Genomic DNA, 16,401 nt, shown 5'->3' with positions numbered 1-16,401 from the left:
AAAATACCCTCTTGTGCTGTCTTTGACCCAAATTTTAGCACCAGTTTTTTTTTTTTCTCCCTTTCGCTTTCTGGAGTCCAAAAAGAAGAACCGTGGTCCAGAGGGAAGTGATATATGTCTTAAACTTGTTGTCATCTTTAGTTTCTTCATTCATAAACTTTACTTAAAAGACTAAATTTCCCCTTCTTTTTTAAATAGATTCCTGCCCTGATGGCAACTGGCAAATCTTTTATTTCCTAGTGGATGAGAGAGATGGCTTTGTCCTCTTGGTCACAGTTGGAAAGAGGTTCATGTGATCATCCACACATCTGGCCACACAAATGTCCAGCTGCTGTTAGTCCCTGCACTTACTGAATCTTGGGCTTCGTCATCGCAAAATATCATGCACCAGACTAGGTGGTCCTGGAGCTTTTCCAACTCTTTGGTCACCAAAGCCTGGCCCTGAGCTAGAGGTGCATGGCAGCCCTCCATGCACTGCTGCATGGATGCCTGGTTGTTCTCACAGCAGTCAGCACTGCACCGGAAAGTCAGGCCATATATCTTCCAGATGTTCTTTCTCTTTATGGTCTTCACCATGGAGTCTGCCTCCTGTACTTGGAGTGGCTGCAGCACAGCCATAATGAGTCTGCCCTGCACTGCTGCCAGCACCCACAGTGCCTTGGTGCACATCTGGCCCCTCATGGCCATGTCCCACCCCCCTGATGTCCCTCTAAATTTCATATATGTCATTAAGATTCTGGCATGGGAATGTAAACAAGTCTTACAGTTAATTTCCAACAAGGATGAAATGGCCACACGAGGTGAGACTGATGAGGAAGTTGTAGATGAAGGAGACAGTCAGACTGATGAACAAGCCAATTTGCTCAAGCAAACTACACAAGATAAATAAGAAAGTTTAATATAAAGACAAGCTCTAAATTCTATTTGAAATGCATCAAAAAGTGACAAGAACACTATTTTCAAATTGAAGGATGAAATACTATACTTCTAGAAGAGAAACAGTGCACATATCTTCAGCTGCACTTGGCAAGATCAAGCTGGTGGTATGAGAAGCTTGGCATGTGGGAAGCCTGGATCACCAGCAGTGAGGTTACAGAAGAGAATATTGAGCAAACACCTTGTTACTTTGTCAGGGCCAGCCTACAGGAAGTTGAAGGACTTGAAGAACTGGACTGTCCCAACAAGGCTTAATGAGTTACAGAGTTTACACCAGAAACTCAATGAATACATTCCTTCTTAAAAAAAAAAAAAGTTCAACTGCCTTGTCTTAGCAAAATGCCTTTCAAATCTATAGATCACAAGTTAATGGAAAAGTTGAAGAATCAAATAAGTTTTTACAGAATCTACTTTCAGTTAAAAGATTGTCAGAGAGAAGCACTTTATTCAAAATTTACCATATGAGATATACATTTTTTTTGTTTGTTTTTTGAGACAGGGTCTCACTATGTAGTTGAGTCTGACCTGAAACTCACTGTATAGCCCAGGCTGGTCTCGAACTCACATCTATCCTCCTGCCTCAGCCTCCCAAGTGCTGGGATTTCAGGCATGCACCACCACTCCCAGCTGAGATATACATTTAATACAGAAGCTATTCAACAATTACTATACATATGTATGATATGAGACACAAAAGATTTCTTATCCATACACAAATTTACTAAAACATAGGATTTGTGTCAGGTGATTTTGCCCAACTGCAGACAAATGTAACAGTTCTGAATATGATTAAGGTACTATGTGCTAACCTCACCCCACAAAGAATGGCTGCTGTCAAGAAATCAATCAATAAAAAATGATGGCAGAGTTGTGGGGAGAAAGGAACCCTTCTCCATTGTTGGTGGGGGTGCAAAGTGGTGCAACCACTATGGTAATCAATATGGAGGTACCTCAAAGAACTAGGATTAGAGGTTCCATTTGACCCAGCCATCCCTCTGCTGGGTATCTTTCCAAAAGAATTCAGAGAATCACATCACAGTGATATATGTGCACCTATGTTGATAGCGGCACAGTTTGTAATAGCTAAAACTTGGAAACAGCCCATTTGCCCATCAATTGGAGACTGGATAAAGAAGATGTGTTTTTTCTATAAAATGGAATAGTACTCAGCCATAAAGGATGAGAAATTAGATTCATTCATAGGAAAATGGATACATTTTGAGTATTTACTCCTAAGTGAAATGAATAAGTCACACATGTATAAATACTGAATAGTTATTTAAAATATTTTTTATTGAATTTATTGGTACATTTTAGGTATACAGTACAATTACATTCATTATTGGGATCTTGTACTTTTACACAACAGGTCTTGGTTCTCATTTCTTCCCCTTATCCCTGCCCTCCCTTCACCCCTTCATACCCCCTTTACAAACACTTTATTTCCATTTTTTCATTTTCGAATTTTTTTCTTTTCCCTTATTACCTTCCCCTACCCTTCCCACTTTGCCCACATCTTTGGCCCTTTTCTTCCTATTTCACATTGTCCATTATCTCATTAGGATCTTATGTACTATTATAGTTTTTCACACCAGAGAAACTATTTGGTATTTGCACATGTGTGAGTTATTTATTTCACTTAGGAGTATATCCTCAATATGTACCCATTTTCCTATGAATGAATCTAATTTCTCATTCTTTATGGCTGAGTAATATTCCATTTTATAGAAAAAAGACATCTTCTTTATCCAGTTTCAAACTGATGGGCAAATGGGCTGTTTCCAAGTTTTAGCTATTACAAACTGTGCCACTATAAACATACGTGAGCTAAGAGTTTATCGATTTTGTTTATTCTTTCAAAAAACCAACTCTTTGATTCATTTATTTTTTGTATCATTTTCTTAGTTTCCATTGCATTGATTTCTGCTCTAATCTTTATAATTTCCTCTCTTGTTCAAGCTTTGGGTTTTTCTTGCTCTTGTTTTTCTATTAATCTAAGATTCATCATTAGGTTGTTTATTTGAGCTCGCTCTGTTTTCCTAGTGTGGGCATTTAGTGCTATGAATTTTCCATGTAGAACTGCTTTCATTGTGTCTCATAGATTCCTGTATGTTGTATTGGCATTTTCACTTATTTGTAAAAACTGTCTGATATCTTCTTTAATTACCTCTGTGATACTCAAACCTGTTTTCTGAGATAGTATGTGATCTATCTTGGAGAATGACTCATGTGCAGCCAAAAAGAATGTATATCCTGATTTTGTGGGGTGGAACTCTGGACGTCTACTAAGTCCATACATTCAAAAGCTTGGTTCAGTTCTAGTATTTCATTGTTGATTTTTTTGCCTAGATATCTATTTGTGAAATTGGGGTATTTAGATCCCTCACTACAATTGTATTAGTGCTTATTTGGTTTTTCATGGTTTTTTTTTAAGTTGAGTTTATTGGTACAATCTAGGTATACAATACAGTTACATTCATCATTGGGATTCTGTACCTTTACATAATAGGTCTTGATTCTCAATTTTCCCCTTGTCCCTGCCCTCCCTTCACCCCCTCCTCTCCTCCCCATTTACAAACAATTTATTTCCATTTTTCAGTTTCTCATATTTTTTTCCTCTCCCTTATTACCTTTCCCCCACCCTTCCCACTTTCCCTATACCTTTAGCCCTTTACTTCCTATTTCACATTATTAATTATCTCATTAGGATCCTGTGTACTATTATAGTTTTTCACACCAAAGAAACTATTCAGTATTTCAGTTAAAGAAATCTCTGTATGAACATTAAAAATAGGGAATCTTAAAATAAAATTAAAAGGAAAGTAAAAGAGTAAAGGCAATGATGTAACATTAAAGCGTTTTCATGTTTTTAAATATTTCTTTTATATAGTTGTGGGCATTAATATTTGGTGCACATATGTTCGTGATTGTCATCTCTTCCTCTTAAATTGTTGTTCCCTTTACAAGGATGTAGTGGCCTTCTTTGTCTCTTTTAATCAGTTTTGGTTTGAAATTTACTTTGCCTGTTTTTTTATGGGCTCCTGACACGTGGAGAATTGTTTTCCATCCTTTCACTTTCAGTCTATGGGCTTCTTTTTGCACTAGGTGTGTTTCTTCTATACAACATATTGTTGGATTTTGCTTCTTAATCTATTCTGCCAGTCTATTTCTCTTGATTGGTGAATTGAGGCCATTGACATTGATGGTTATAGTTGATATGTACTGACTTATTATATTGTCATGTTGTTGACTCTTTTTAATTTTTCACCTCGCCCTTTAGTTTCTTGCTTTGCCTAATTGATTTACTCTGTTGGACCTCATGGTGCTGTGACCTTCATTGTCTTTTTCTTAGATATTGTTTAGAACTTTTTGCAGTTCTGGTTTGGTGTTCATGAAGTTTCTCAGGTGTTCTTTGTCATGGAAGTATCTTATTTCCCCATCCATTTTGAAGGAGAGTTTTGCATGATACATCAGTCTAGGTTGGAGGTTGTTTTCTTTTAGCATTTGAAACACCTCACTCCAGGCTCTCCTTGACCTAAGGGTTTGTGTTGAAAAGTCTGCTGTGATTCTGATGGGCTTTCCTTTGCATGTGATTTGTTTTTTTTCTCTTACTACTTGTAGTATTTTGTTCTTCTGTTGTGCTTCTGGGATCTTGATTATTATCTGTTTAGGTGTAGATTTTTTTTTTTTTAATCACAGCTAGTTGGAGTCCTATATGCCTCACTTATCTGTATGTCAAATTCTTCCCCTCTGTTTGGGAAGTTTTCTGTCATTAATTCTGTGAAACTTCTGAATAGTTTCTCTGGTGTGAAAAACTACAATGGTACATAAGATCCTAATCATATAATTGACAAAGTGAAATAGGAAGAAAAGGGCTAAAGGTGTAGGGGAAGTAGGAAGGGCAGGGGAAAGCTAATAAGGGAAAAGAAAAAAATGAGAAAATGAAAAAATGGAAATAAAGTATTTGTAAATAGGGAAGGGAGGAGGGGATGAAGGAAGGGTAGGGGTAAGGGGAAAAATGAGAACCAAGACCTGTCATGTAAAGGTACAAGATCCCAATGATGAATGTAACTGTACTGTATACCTAAAATGGACCAATAAATAAACTCAATGAGAAAAAAAAAGGTATGATGTGCTAAGGTATGATATTCCACAGGTTGAATGGATCAAATATTTAGCTTACAATGGGTTCATTGTGATATAACCCACTGTAAGTCAAAAGGAATCCATGCTTAGCTAGGCAGACAGACATATAGACAGACAGAGATTTGTTACAATGGGTTAGCTCCCTGATTATAGATCTGAGTCCCATTCTCCACCATATGTTAGAGAAAGGCCTACAATGCATATGGTATTCTTTCAGTTCAAATGCAAAGGCCTGAGAAGAAGACAAGCTAACAGTGTAAGCCACGTCCATGTCTGAGAACTGGACGGGGTAGCAAGGAAATGAGTAAATCCTGGTTTGAATCTGAAGGCCTGAGAGCCAGTTAGCACCAATGTGCCCAAACAGGGCAAGGTGGATGCTCCATTGCAAACACAGGGAGAATTTGTTCCTTCCTCAAATGTTTCATTCTTTTCAAGCCCTCAGCAGATTGACTGATGCACACCTGCATTGGCGAGAGTGCTCTCCTTCACTCAGACTACCAGGTCACATGCTAATCTCTTCTGGAAAGAGGGAGTAGGGATTGGGTCCTTCAGCAGCAGCATGGGAGGAGCATGTGCAGGCCATTTCCTTGTGTCGGCTAAGGGACCAGGACCACTGGCCATGAGAGAGTGCAGTGATCACTAGTAAGGAGGACAAGCCATGTACTCTGATCAGACTTTCTGGACAGGATGACTTTTGAAAAACATTGCTACATAAGCCCAACTGTACTTCAGTGTGAGCACACTGGCACACAAATGAAAGCAAGTACCAAGAACATCGAGCATGAGGTCCACAAGAAGACCCAATACTGTGTCAGTGAGGAAACTCTAGGAAATGGACATGAAGAAGCTGCCTGAAAAAGAATTAAAAACTAGTTATTTTAAGGAAGCTCAGAAACTTCAAGAAAATAAAGAAAACAAATCACCAATTTAAGAGAGATTGTAATTATTTTTTACAACTTAAGCAAGAATCCTGGCACTAAGAAATACAATGAACAAAGTGAGAAATATACATACCAGTGGAAGAGTTGGTCAACCAGAGCAAATCTTTGAGCTTAATGACAAATTATGTGAAAATCAGCTTGTGGCTGCAGCTTCCTCTCAGGAAGCCAGTCTCCACCTCCTTCTCTCACTCTGCCTCCCTGAGGACCACAGGCACAGGGGTGGCTCTTGCCTCTGCCACCTTCAGCTCTGCCTATATGGCAGTGGTGTTGGCAGGGAGAGGGACAGTAGTTATAGGCCTGACTCCATATTAAATGAACAAAGACTGAACTTTCTACAGATGCTTTTTATAAAAGGTATCTGTGGAGGAGTGCTACAGTTTGAATAATAAAAGATTGTACATTATGAGGGGTATGGGAGTAGAATATTGGACAAAATTGATTTTGTAAACTCTGCATCATGGTTTTTAGTTTCCTGATTGTTGTACAGTCTCCTTGGGGAAAGGTCATGCTGAAAAACTGAAGCAAGTACTAGTTAAATATCAAATTTCTCTACCAAGTCCTCAGCCTGACAAAGAGAATCCCTTTTTGTCAACCTAAGGAAGCATTCAAAGTCATACGACTCTTTTCAACATTAACTTGAAGATTATATTAAAGTGCAGAAAGCCAGAGGCTTAGAGCCAAAGACTTGTTTCTGAAAAGTGAGGGAGGACTAATTGGAAGCCTGTGGTTACAGGGAAGAAGTTGATTCCAGACTCAGGTATAGAACGCTTGATCAAAGACTCCACTGTCCAGACCTACCCGAGATCATGTACTATTTCACAGACAGAGAACCTCTTGCCTCTGTGGTTCTCACCTCATACAGCGGGCTGAGACTAGAGTCTCTGAGCTACTGTCAGTTCCCCAGGGACTGTTTCTCAGAAAAAACAGTCCCTGAACCTCAATCAGCAAGAATATAATCGTGGTTCAGCCAGTGTAGGAATTGGGGGTCCTGAGCACCTCTCCTCCGGAAACAGGACTGGTGCCCATCAAGCCAGTCATCAAAAGAGAAGAAGGCAGAGGAACCCCAAAGGGGGAGTGGCCCAACTATAAGAGGAAAAGATGTTCTGAGGAAGTGGGTCTGGAAGAGCATGAGAGCAGCCAAAGGAAGAAAACAAGTACAGAAAAGCTTAAAGCACCAAAAGGAGAAAAAAGCCAACATGTAGCCTCTCAGAAAGAGATCTGCAAGCGTAGAAAAAGAGAAAAAGGAACAAGGTGAAGAAAGAACAGGGAGAAATGCTTTGGGATCAGTTTATACTTGGATTTTGAACCTCTTCAGTTGGTTCTGAGGTTAAATTGAAAAAAAAATAGCTGGGGAGCTTAGTTTTATGATATGCTCATATCATTTATTCAAACAGGTATAATTTCTAACAAAGGCCAGGTGAGCATGGAGTGTTTAGTATGCTTGGTCTCCAACATAGAAATTACTTTTCCTCATTTTCCACAAATGTGGAAATATCTTTCTTACATTTAATAATTTCTTTTTAAGAGAGTGGCTCTATTTTATTCAAATTGTCATAATGGTGGAATTATTTTCACTTAGGAAATAATTTGTTTTAAATTGGAGGATGAGTAGGCTTTGCAGAGTTTATTTCTTAATTGGAACTGTCTAGCTTTGAATTGAGTATTTTTATATTCATTGATTTTTCTCTATAAAGCAATTTAGATTTTTCCCTTTGTAAATTTGCATGTATTTTCTAGGTTGTAAAGTGGAAAATGAATACATTATTAATAAATATTATAATCAACTTATGTTACATATAATTTTTAAAAATTCAAGGAGTCAATACAAAATTATTTCATATTCTGGAGAAGTTTACAATAAAATGTTTTATGAATAATAAAAAATTATGTGAAATATAGAGTCAGAGGGAACAAAAAATACTTTAGAAATAAAGAAAAAATATGGGGTTTATGGGCTAGGGCTGTAGCTCAGTGGTGCCACACCTTCCTGGCAAATGCGAGGTCCTGAGTTTGATCCCTGGTACTGAAAATAAATAAAAAGGAAAAAAATGGGATTTATTATATAAAATAAAAATAGCAAGGCCAGGGATGTAGCTCACTGGCACCATGCCTGTCTGGCATACTCAAGGTCCTGAGTTCTATCCCCCGTACCACCAAAAAAGAGAGAAAGCACTGTAGAGAGCTTATCCTGCTAGACAGAGAGGACAACAAGGACACCTTGGTGGACAGTCAGGACTTGTCATACTTGAGGGGCTCCAACCCTCCTGGCAGGACAGGACAGCTCTGCTCTTGTGAGGAGCACAGGCTGTAGTTCTGGAAGGGGGCGGTTATACTGTAGTCTTCCTTAGGTTGGAGAAGCACCGCTTCGCTTATCCTGGCCTTGGGGGCTTCCACATCTTCTAGACCTGTCAACAGCCTGTGATCTTTGGCTTCCTGCCCAGCTGTGGGTCCTGCAGGAGTCCTGGGAGACTGTGCCCAGCTGTGTTCCAGCACCCTCGGCCTGTCTCCTTAGGGTCTGTTCTGAGGTCAGCCAGTCTGGAGGGGGTACCTTCCTTTCTTCCCCTTAGGATCCTTTGTCCTTTTGTCCCACCCAGCTGTCCCCATCTTGTCCTTGCTAAGTTTTTCAGGGCCCTTCCTCTCCGGGGGCCTGTAGGATGTCTTTCTTTCTGGTCTGGGTCTTCCTCTTAATGCTTAGGGATCATTGTATAGCTGCTGGTGGTCCTCTTCATCATGGAGTTGACAGGCCTAGTAAGGAGGCCACTGAGCATGCTGGTGGCCAAGGCCTGCTTCAGAGGTTACTTGAAATGAGTGACATCCACCTTCAGGTACTTCTGCAGGATGTAGAGATTGATGGCCTCTATGGTGCTATGGCTTTGCTCCCCAGCTGGCAGAGCCACCAAGCACAGTCCTGAATGTGGGGAGCTGATGGAGCCAATCACAACCCTGCTGCATCTCAGGGCTGGCTTTCCAGACTCAGGGACCCAGACGACTCTCCTCCTTAGTTTGCTGCTTGACTGATCCAGGTGAGTGACCCTCTTCATCACACATAAGCAGATTTTCTGCAGAAAAGGCAGTGTGGTCTACAATTTTAAGTACAGTACTGGGAACGAGGTAGATAGTTCTGATTTCTGTTTCTGGCCTTGAATTCTTTTGTTGTTGTTGTTGTTGTTTTTGTTTTTTGAGACAGGGTCTCACTATGTAGTTCAGGCTGACCTTGAACTCACTGCATAGCCCTGGCTGGCCTCGAATTTGAAGCAATCCTCCTGTCTCAGACTCTTGAATGCTGGGATTATAGGTGTTTGTTACCATGCCTGGCTGGCCATGATTCCTTCTGCAAATACTGGCAGGTCATTTGATGTCTCAGTATCAGGATTGTCATCTTTGTTGTCAAAATATTTTAAGACTGGGTGTCTCTTAACCATGATAAAGGAGATGACCAGCTATTCCTCTGCTGGGTATCTCCCCAAAAGTATTAATAGAATAGCTATATATACTCACCCATGTTCATAGTGGCACAATTTGTAATAGCTAAAATTTGGAAATAGCCCAATTGCCCATCAACTGGAGAGTGGATAAAGAAGATGTGTGTGTGTTTTTAAAAATAAAATGGAATACTACTCAGCCATAAAGAACAAGAAACTAGAGACATTTATATTTAAGTGGACAAACATTGAGTCCATGCTCTTAAGTGAAATTAATAAGTCACATGTGTAAATACCAAATAGTTTCTCTGGTGAGAAAAACTAAAAGCATAAATAAGGATTAAAATGTACAATTGATATTGTGTAATAGGAAGAAAAGGTCTAAAAGAGTAGAGGAAGTGGGAGGGGTAGGGGAAAGGTAAAAAAGGAAAAGAAAAAATATGTGAAAAGGAAAAACATGGAAACAATGTCTTTGCAAACTGGAAGGGTGAAGGGGGTGAAGGGAAGGCTGAGGAATGGGGAAAAATAACCAAGATACATCATGTAAAGGTACAAGATCCTGTTGATGAATGTAACTGTATTGTATACCTAAAATGTACCAATAAACTTAATAAAGATAAAAAAAGGGTATGCTCTTGGCGGTACTAATAGGTTACATGGGGAGTTATGTGCCTGGCAGCGCTAGCAAGAAAATATGTGCTTAGAATAATCATTCATTATAGATTACAGGACTATGGAGTTACTGATTCCATTTTAGATTAATTCTTACTACACTTTTCCTTTTCAAAATGAAGTTAGTAAACTGAGGTACCACAGTAATTCTTAGTACTGGAATGAGGAAAATGAATTACAGAGAAGCTTTCCCGGATGGTAAACAGAGCCTCATTTTTACTGATGGGAAAACAGACTCAGTGAAAGTCATATATGCTAGGAAGTGGCAAACCAGGGATTATATGTGGCTTCTGATTCCTGGCCACTGGGTAGGTAACTAACTATGCATCAGTAAATCTTCGTTGCTAAGCACTGCCTCAAGCAAGCTGCATTTATTTCTAGTTCTTCCAGTTCTTAGCCACAAATTGGAAAGAAGAGAAGGAAGTTATCATCTAAAAACAAAAAAAAATGGCCCTAGGGCCCACACTGTCAGACCCTACTCAGGCCCTCTCCTTCCCCTGTGCCATGCCCTAGCTACCAGGCCAAGCCCCCGTGCTGCACTCACTGTTGCTGGAAGTTACTTTAAACATGAATAATTGCACACTTTACTGATTGTTAAGCAAGTCTGTTGAGATTTATGACAAGTATCCCTGCTTCTCTTTATGATACAGTATTTGGTGACCACGAGGGTGTCACAACTGTATTAAAGTACTTCCTTCTATGGAATTAGCTAAAGTACTACATAGGGATGTGCTCAGCTTTTGAAATTTTCCTGTCTCAGCTGAGATGTCCATTTCTCTCTATGCTCATATCACCAACGCCACAGCTACTAAAAATTTCTACTTTTTGATAGAAAAGTGCAGGGTTGAAATCAAGATGAAGAGAAGAATAGTACTTGAGGGAAACCACTTCTTGTCTATTAGAGGTTTTTTTTGGCAAGACTTTGATAGTTTTGAATCATCTGGCAGTTTACTGTGTCATAAAAGGTCATTTGCATAAACATCTTTATTCCCTTGGAACTATGTTAACTAGGAAAAACTTATGAAAAGAACATAAATCCTTATCTAAATCCTTATCATATAAATAAATACCAGGAGATAGTATAAACACTATGTACAGAGTTTCATGTTCTGGGGGATGATTTTTTTTGTGTATGTGAAATTGCTGATGTTTCCACTATGTGTCATTTCTTAGGGTTATAACATAGTTGGATTGAATATCATTACTTCATTTCTCATTCACTCACATCTTTATCCATTTTCCATATTTATTTTTGTCCCAAGGTATACTTTTGAGCCCATATTTTCCTTGGAACTGCAGTCTCTGTGTCTATACTGACATAAGGTTAATTTTATTTCTGAGGCTACTCTCCACTAAGTACTGTGATAGCCAATAAACCTGACAGGCTGTGCACATGGACATTTTCTCATTCACCAAATACTAGAATACTGAATGTACTTTCCACTACATAAGAACCCACAGCAAAAAAACAAGGTTTTCTTTTTGTTATGTGTCTTTGTTTATTACTGTGACCCCTTAAGTTTTATATCAATCCAGATGAGGGTAACAAAGCTACACAGAGTCACTTGCCAAGGTTGCTTTGTTTGGTATCAGGGTTTGAACTCAGGGCCTTGTGCTTGCCAGGCGCCACTGAACTAAATCCTTGGCCCAAATCACTTACCAAGGTATGTACTCCAGTACCTGAAGATGGAATTAAATATTTACTTCACTTGATTTTCTTGAAACACTTACACCCTATTACTTTCATATCCAGATTCTGATGCTCAGACATTTTCTCAGTCCTGAAAAGCATGCATACTGTGAAATATTTCCTTCCACCTGAATCTTTCACTGAAGTTCCCTTTGATGATGGTCTTGATTTTGCAAACAAAGCCATTGGCCTCTACATTCTGTTTCAAGTGCTTTGTGGTGGGAAGTGGTAGTTTTATCATATGTTTCTCCTAGGCAGCATCTAGAAATAGAATTATAAGATCTCATGTAATTAACAAGAGCATCTCTTATTCAAAATGCTTGGGAACAAGGAGTGTTTCAGAAACTCAGCTATGAGTATCCTATTTGGGTCTCACAACAGTATTTTGAGGTAGGCACTGCTATTACATCTATTTTACACAGAGGCAAATAAATCATTGTTCACGAAGTTAAAATATGTGTACCTCATATCAAATGGATTTTGAATAGCAGGCTGATTATAGAACCCATGCTTGAAATCATTATGTACCTGACTTTACTGCCTTCATAGTAACTTCATACATAGATAGTACAAATGTTTGGATGCATCTATATCTATATCTATATCTATATATATTAAAACTATAATGGCCTTGTAGTATTATTAAACACATTTTTGAAGTAAGTGGCGGCCTAACTATACACTTAGGGTGGATGTGGGAAATCGGTATCTGACATCCATTCCATTTTTTTCCTAACATTCCTGCCTAACCCACAGAAACAGTAAAGATAAACAAATATTTTCCACAGTCCTTTGCAACCAGACTCCTAGGTGTGATTTAGATTCTGTCAGTGAAATGTGGCAGAATTGGAGCAGAGAACGGGCATCACTTAGTCCTGCTGCCACACTGTTAGTGACCTGACCCAGCCATCACAGGCTGTATTCTCCTGGTTCATCTTGCCTCTTAAAATGACCTCATGCTCTTATCTTTAGTTTCCCTTCCTCCAAAGCCACAGTGGTCTGGAGGAGTTAAACCTAAATTTCTGCAGGACTGAGTCCATAAAAGGAAACCTGGCCCTTAGTAGGTTAAAAGTAGCCCACTCCTCATAAATAAGCAATAGTTCCTCCCCCTCCCTCCCTCTCTCTCTTCCCTCTCTCTTCTCTCCCTGACTTGCCTTCTTGAATAAAGTCTCCGGTAGGTAGGTCGGTAGGTCCTCTCAGTGTGTGGCCTAGTTGTTGAGCATCGCTGTGCCTCTACACACACCCCTTCATGGAAGCGTGCCTTTTTCTGCAGCAGCATTGGCAGAGGTTATGGCTAAGTTCACCGCCTTCCAGGGACGGAGAGCAGGGCCCATGGCATCCATTTTGAGTGTGCAGGTCCCTCCGTCTCTCTTCAGTGTTACCAGCTCTGGTCACTGACTGTTCTTGGCTCTGGAGAGCTTGGTGTTACCAGCTGAGTTATGTGCTACTCAAGGCAAAACTCATAAGCAGGAAGGAACACACTATCTGGGAGAGGCTTTCTTCAGAAGCCTTATTCTGTGCAGCACCACAGAATAAGAGGGAAACACGCACAAGCTCACACAGAGTGCTGTGGGATCGGCTTAAATAATAAGGTGGTTGTGGGTGAGGAGGGCACCACTAGGACCTGAGTGAGGATGACTCAGAGGGTTGTCATCATCTGTGGCAGAACTGTCACGGAAGGCCACTGCAGCCCAATCAAATATCTGCAGGACCTGCCACCAGCTGCCTGATGTACCCGTCACCTCTCAGGCATTTGAGATGCACTGCAATAAAAGTCCCTTTTGGGAAGCATTCTTCTTTCACTCACCTCTGAGCCACACAACTGAGTCACTGGCAATGAGAGGTGCGGTTGTGTGTCCCACCCCTGGTCATCTCATAGCACTGGAGGTCTCTGCACAGGGTTAAAAAAGAGATCCCAGCCCCAAAAGCACAAACCAAAAACAGAGAGTCTTCTTAGACTCCACAGGTGATCATTTCACTCATCACCACACAGGCTGAAAGGGGGATGTGAAGCTATTTAAACGCTGTCTTCCAGGCTGTTGGATGCAGGCCTGCATGAACCACTCTATGAAAGGCTATAGTGAAATTGTCCACGTCCAGAAGAAAATGACATTAGAAGCCTCTAAGGGACAATTTAGCCTGCCTCTGGCCAGAACTCAGCTGAGAAATGGCTTTTACTTTGAGGGACTTGTTCTTGGGGATTGGCACAGAACTTACTAAAAAAACGAATGCCTTTGCTGGCAGGATAGCTAGTAAGTGTCTTCTAAGACATTGCCTTCAGAAGAGACTGTACTTGGGGCCTGAAATGCTTAGCTCTGTAAGGGAAAATAGTGAGATTCTGAACTTGCTAATGCTGCTAAAGAAGGGGAGACAGGAGGCGGGCGCAAAAAGACCCTGAAGCACTAGAGGACATTCACTGAGCAGATGGCACAGTGCTCGCGTCTGGGCACAGCCGCACGCTCCGTCACCGCTTCCCTCGGTGGCTACAGTCACAGCCCTGGCCCTAGCGGCTCTCTTGGGCGGGGCGCCGCTGTCCCGCCCCAGAAATCTGGGTAGGCTGCGACTCCAGGACTCCACCTCCCAGCAGCGCGTGGGTGAGAAGAAAAAGGCCCGGCGTGAGGGTGGGCGGGTGTGATGCTGATAAATCACCCCACCGTCGACCAGTTCGCTTGTCTCATCCTGCGCACCCACCGGGCTCTGAGCAGATACCGGCTACTGAAGAGAAATCCGCCAGCAGGTGAGAGTGGGCGGGGCGCGCGCAGTCAGGAGAGGGGGACCGACGCCACTCCGCCGCTGGAGAAGGGTGCCGAGTCTGGGACCTGCGAGGTCCGTCCAGGGCGCGATCCCGGGGGAATCCGTGGGACCCTGCGGGGCTAGGAAAGCTGACGGTGAAAACCCGTCTGAGACCCCAAAGTGGAAAATCAGCCAAAACTTTGGGGAGGCGCAGGGAGGGGGTCCCATCCTCTCTTTGAGGACCTTTCCTCCAGAGCCCCCGCTCTCCTTAAACCCACAGAGACCCATGGCCCCCGCTTCGATCCCGGCCGGCGTCCTGCACAAACCGACTCTGCTGTTGCTCTTGCTGTTGCTGCCTGAACTTCTCTGGGCTGCCAGGACGGGTGAGTACCCACAGCGCTGCGCCTCCCCGACCTCTGCCTTCCGGCGTCTCCTCCGGCTCCTTCCCTGCGGAAACAGGTCCCCTCAGCCTGGCGCGGTCCCCCACTCCGAGCAGAGGGGGAGACAAGAAAGTGAAAACTGAAAACTGAGAATAGAGGTGTTGCACGGGGAAAGGCAAGGAGAGGTGGCAGTCAGGAATCCCTGTGAACTCCACTCTGCCCGGATCGCACTAGGAATCCCTCGCAGTCTCCATAACTGACTGTGATTCCCTCCCAGACAGCTCCACACAGCCTCCAGGCCCTGCCCTGCTGCACAGCCTCCTCTCAAGTGCCCCAAGGGATTTTTCCAGGACTGTCTGTCACATCCAGGCCCCTTAGAGTCTCAGCAGCCCCATCCACCACTTCCCTCCTGAGTCAGGGAGCTGCCACCCAGCTCCCCTGTCTCCCCTGATCACCTCCCCCAGCCCCCATGCACCCAGGCCTCCTCCACTTTCCACACACGAAGGGTCCAAACCCCTCCACCACAGGCTGGCACCCTTTTCCCTGCCTGAGACAGCTGAGCACCACACCCACCTGCCCCAGAGAACCTGAGGCAGCAGTGACTGGACACAGCCACAGGAGGACCCTGGCGGTGGGGGTGGGGAGTGGTGGTTGTAGGAGTAATAGTCTGCAGTCCTGCCAGGTAGGGGTGCTTGGGAGTGGTGTCTGTAGACTTCTTTCTGTCTTGGAGCCCAGGCCCACTTATCTATTTGCAAGGACAGCAGCATTCAGTGGAGTTAATTAATTAGACAGAAATGGTATAAATTAGTTTGACAGAAATCCATGGTTTCCTATAAAATATTTCCAACTTTGCAGGCCAAACCATTCCTGCCTCAGCTCTGCTTTTGGTGTGATGGCAGCGGGAGACAGCATGCTAGGGAATGGGGAGCAGGCTTAGCCACTGTCCTGTGTTTATCTTTTCAAAGAAGCAATTCTTTGATCTTTGATACTGTTTTTTGCTCTATATTTCTAGTGTTTGTATTCTGATCTTTATGATTCATTTGCTACTAATACTGGCTTTTGTTTTGGTCATTTTTATATGCATCAAACAGAAGAATTCTCCAGGCTTTCTTATGAATCAGAATGCACACAATATTTTTCAGGCTTTCACGTTACATTCGCTCTGGATAGGGATTCTCTGATCCAGGGTGGTTGGAAATTAGGGACTTGTTATATCATGCAGTAAGGACTTGCTTCTCCAAGATAACAGAACCCAATCTACCTTCTAGAGTGCAACCTCCTAGCAGTCTAAAACACATTAACCACCTGTGTCACAAGGCTCCTATTAGAGCCTCAAGGACTTGCTTCCAAGATAACAGAACCCAATGCAACCTCCTAGCAGTCTAAAACACATTAACCACCTGTGTCACAAGGCTCCTATTAGAGCCTCATGATGACATAGCCACCTTGGCGCAGCTTCAGGCTACACAGGCTACACCTCT

At 42.2% G+C, this 16,401-nt stretch overlaps 2 pseudogenes; one reads left to right on the top strand and one right to left on the bottom strand.

The window, feature by feature from the left end:
* Window positions 1–229: 229 nt before the first annotated feature.
* Window positions 230–795, bottom strand: LOC104850689 (annotated as a pseudogene).
* Window positions 788–7,285, top strand: LOC109117523 (annotated as a pseudogene).
* Window positions 7,286–16,401: the final 9,116 nt, after the last annotated feature.

The sequence above is a fragment of the Fukomys damarensis genome, unplaced genomic scaffold, assembly GCF_012274545.1.
Source record: "Fukomys damarensis isolate Sample0158 unplaced genomic scaffold, DMR_v1.0_HiC HiC_scaffold_14, whole genome shotgun sequence".
In the NCBI taxonomy this organism is placed as follows: domain Eukaryota; kingdom Metazoa; phylum Chordata; class Mammalia; order Rodentia; family Bathyergidae; genus Fukomys; species Fukomys damarensis.
The sequence above is the reverse complement of the archived record's forward strand: the minus strand, read 5'-3'. Positions and strand labels throughout refer to the sequence as shown.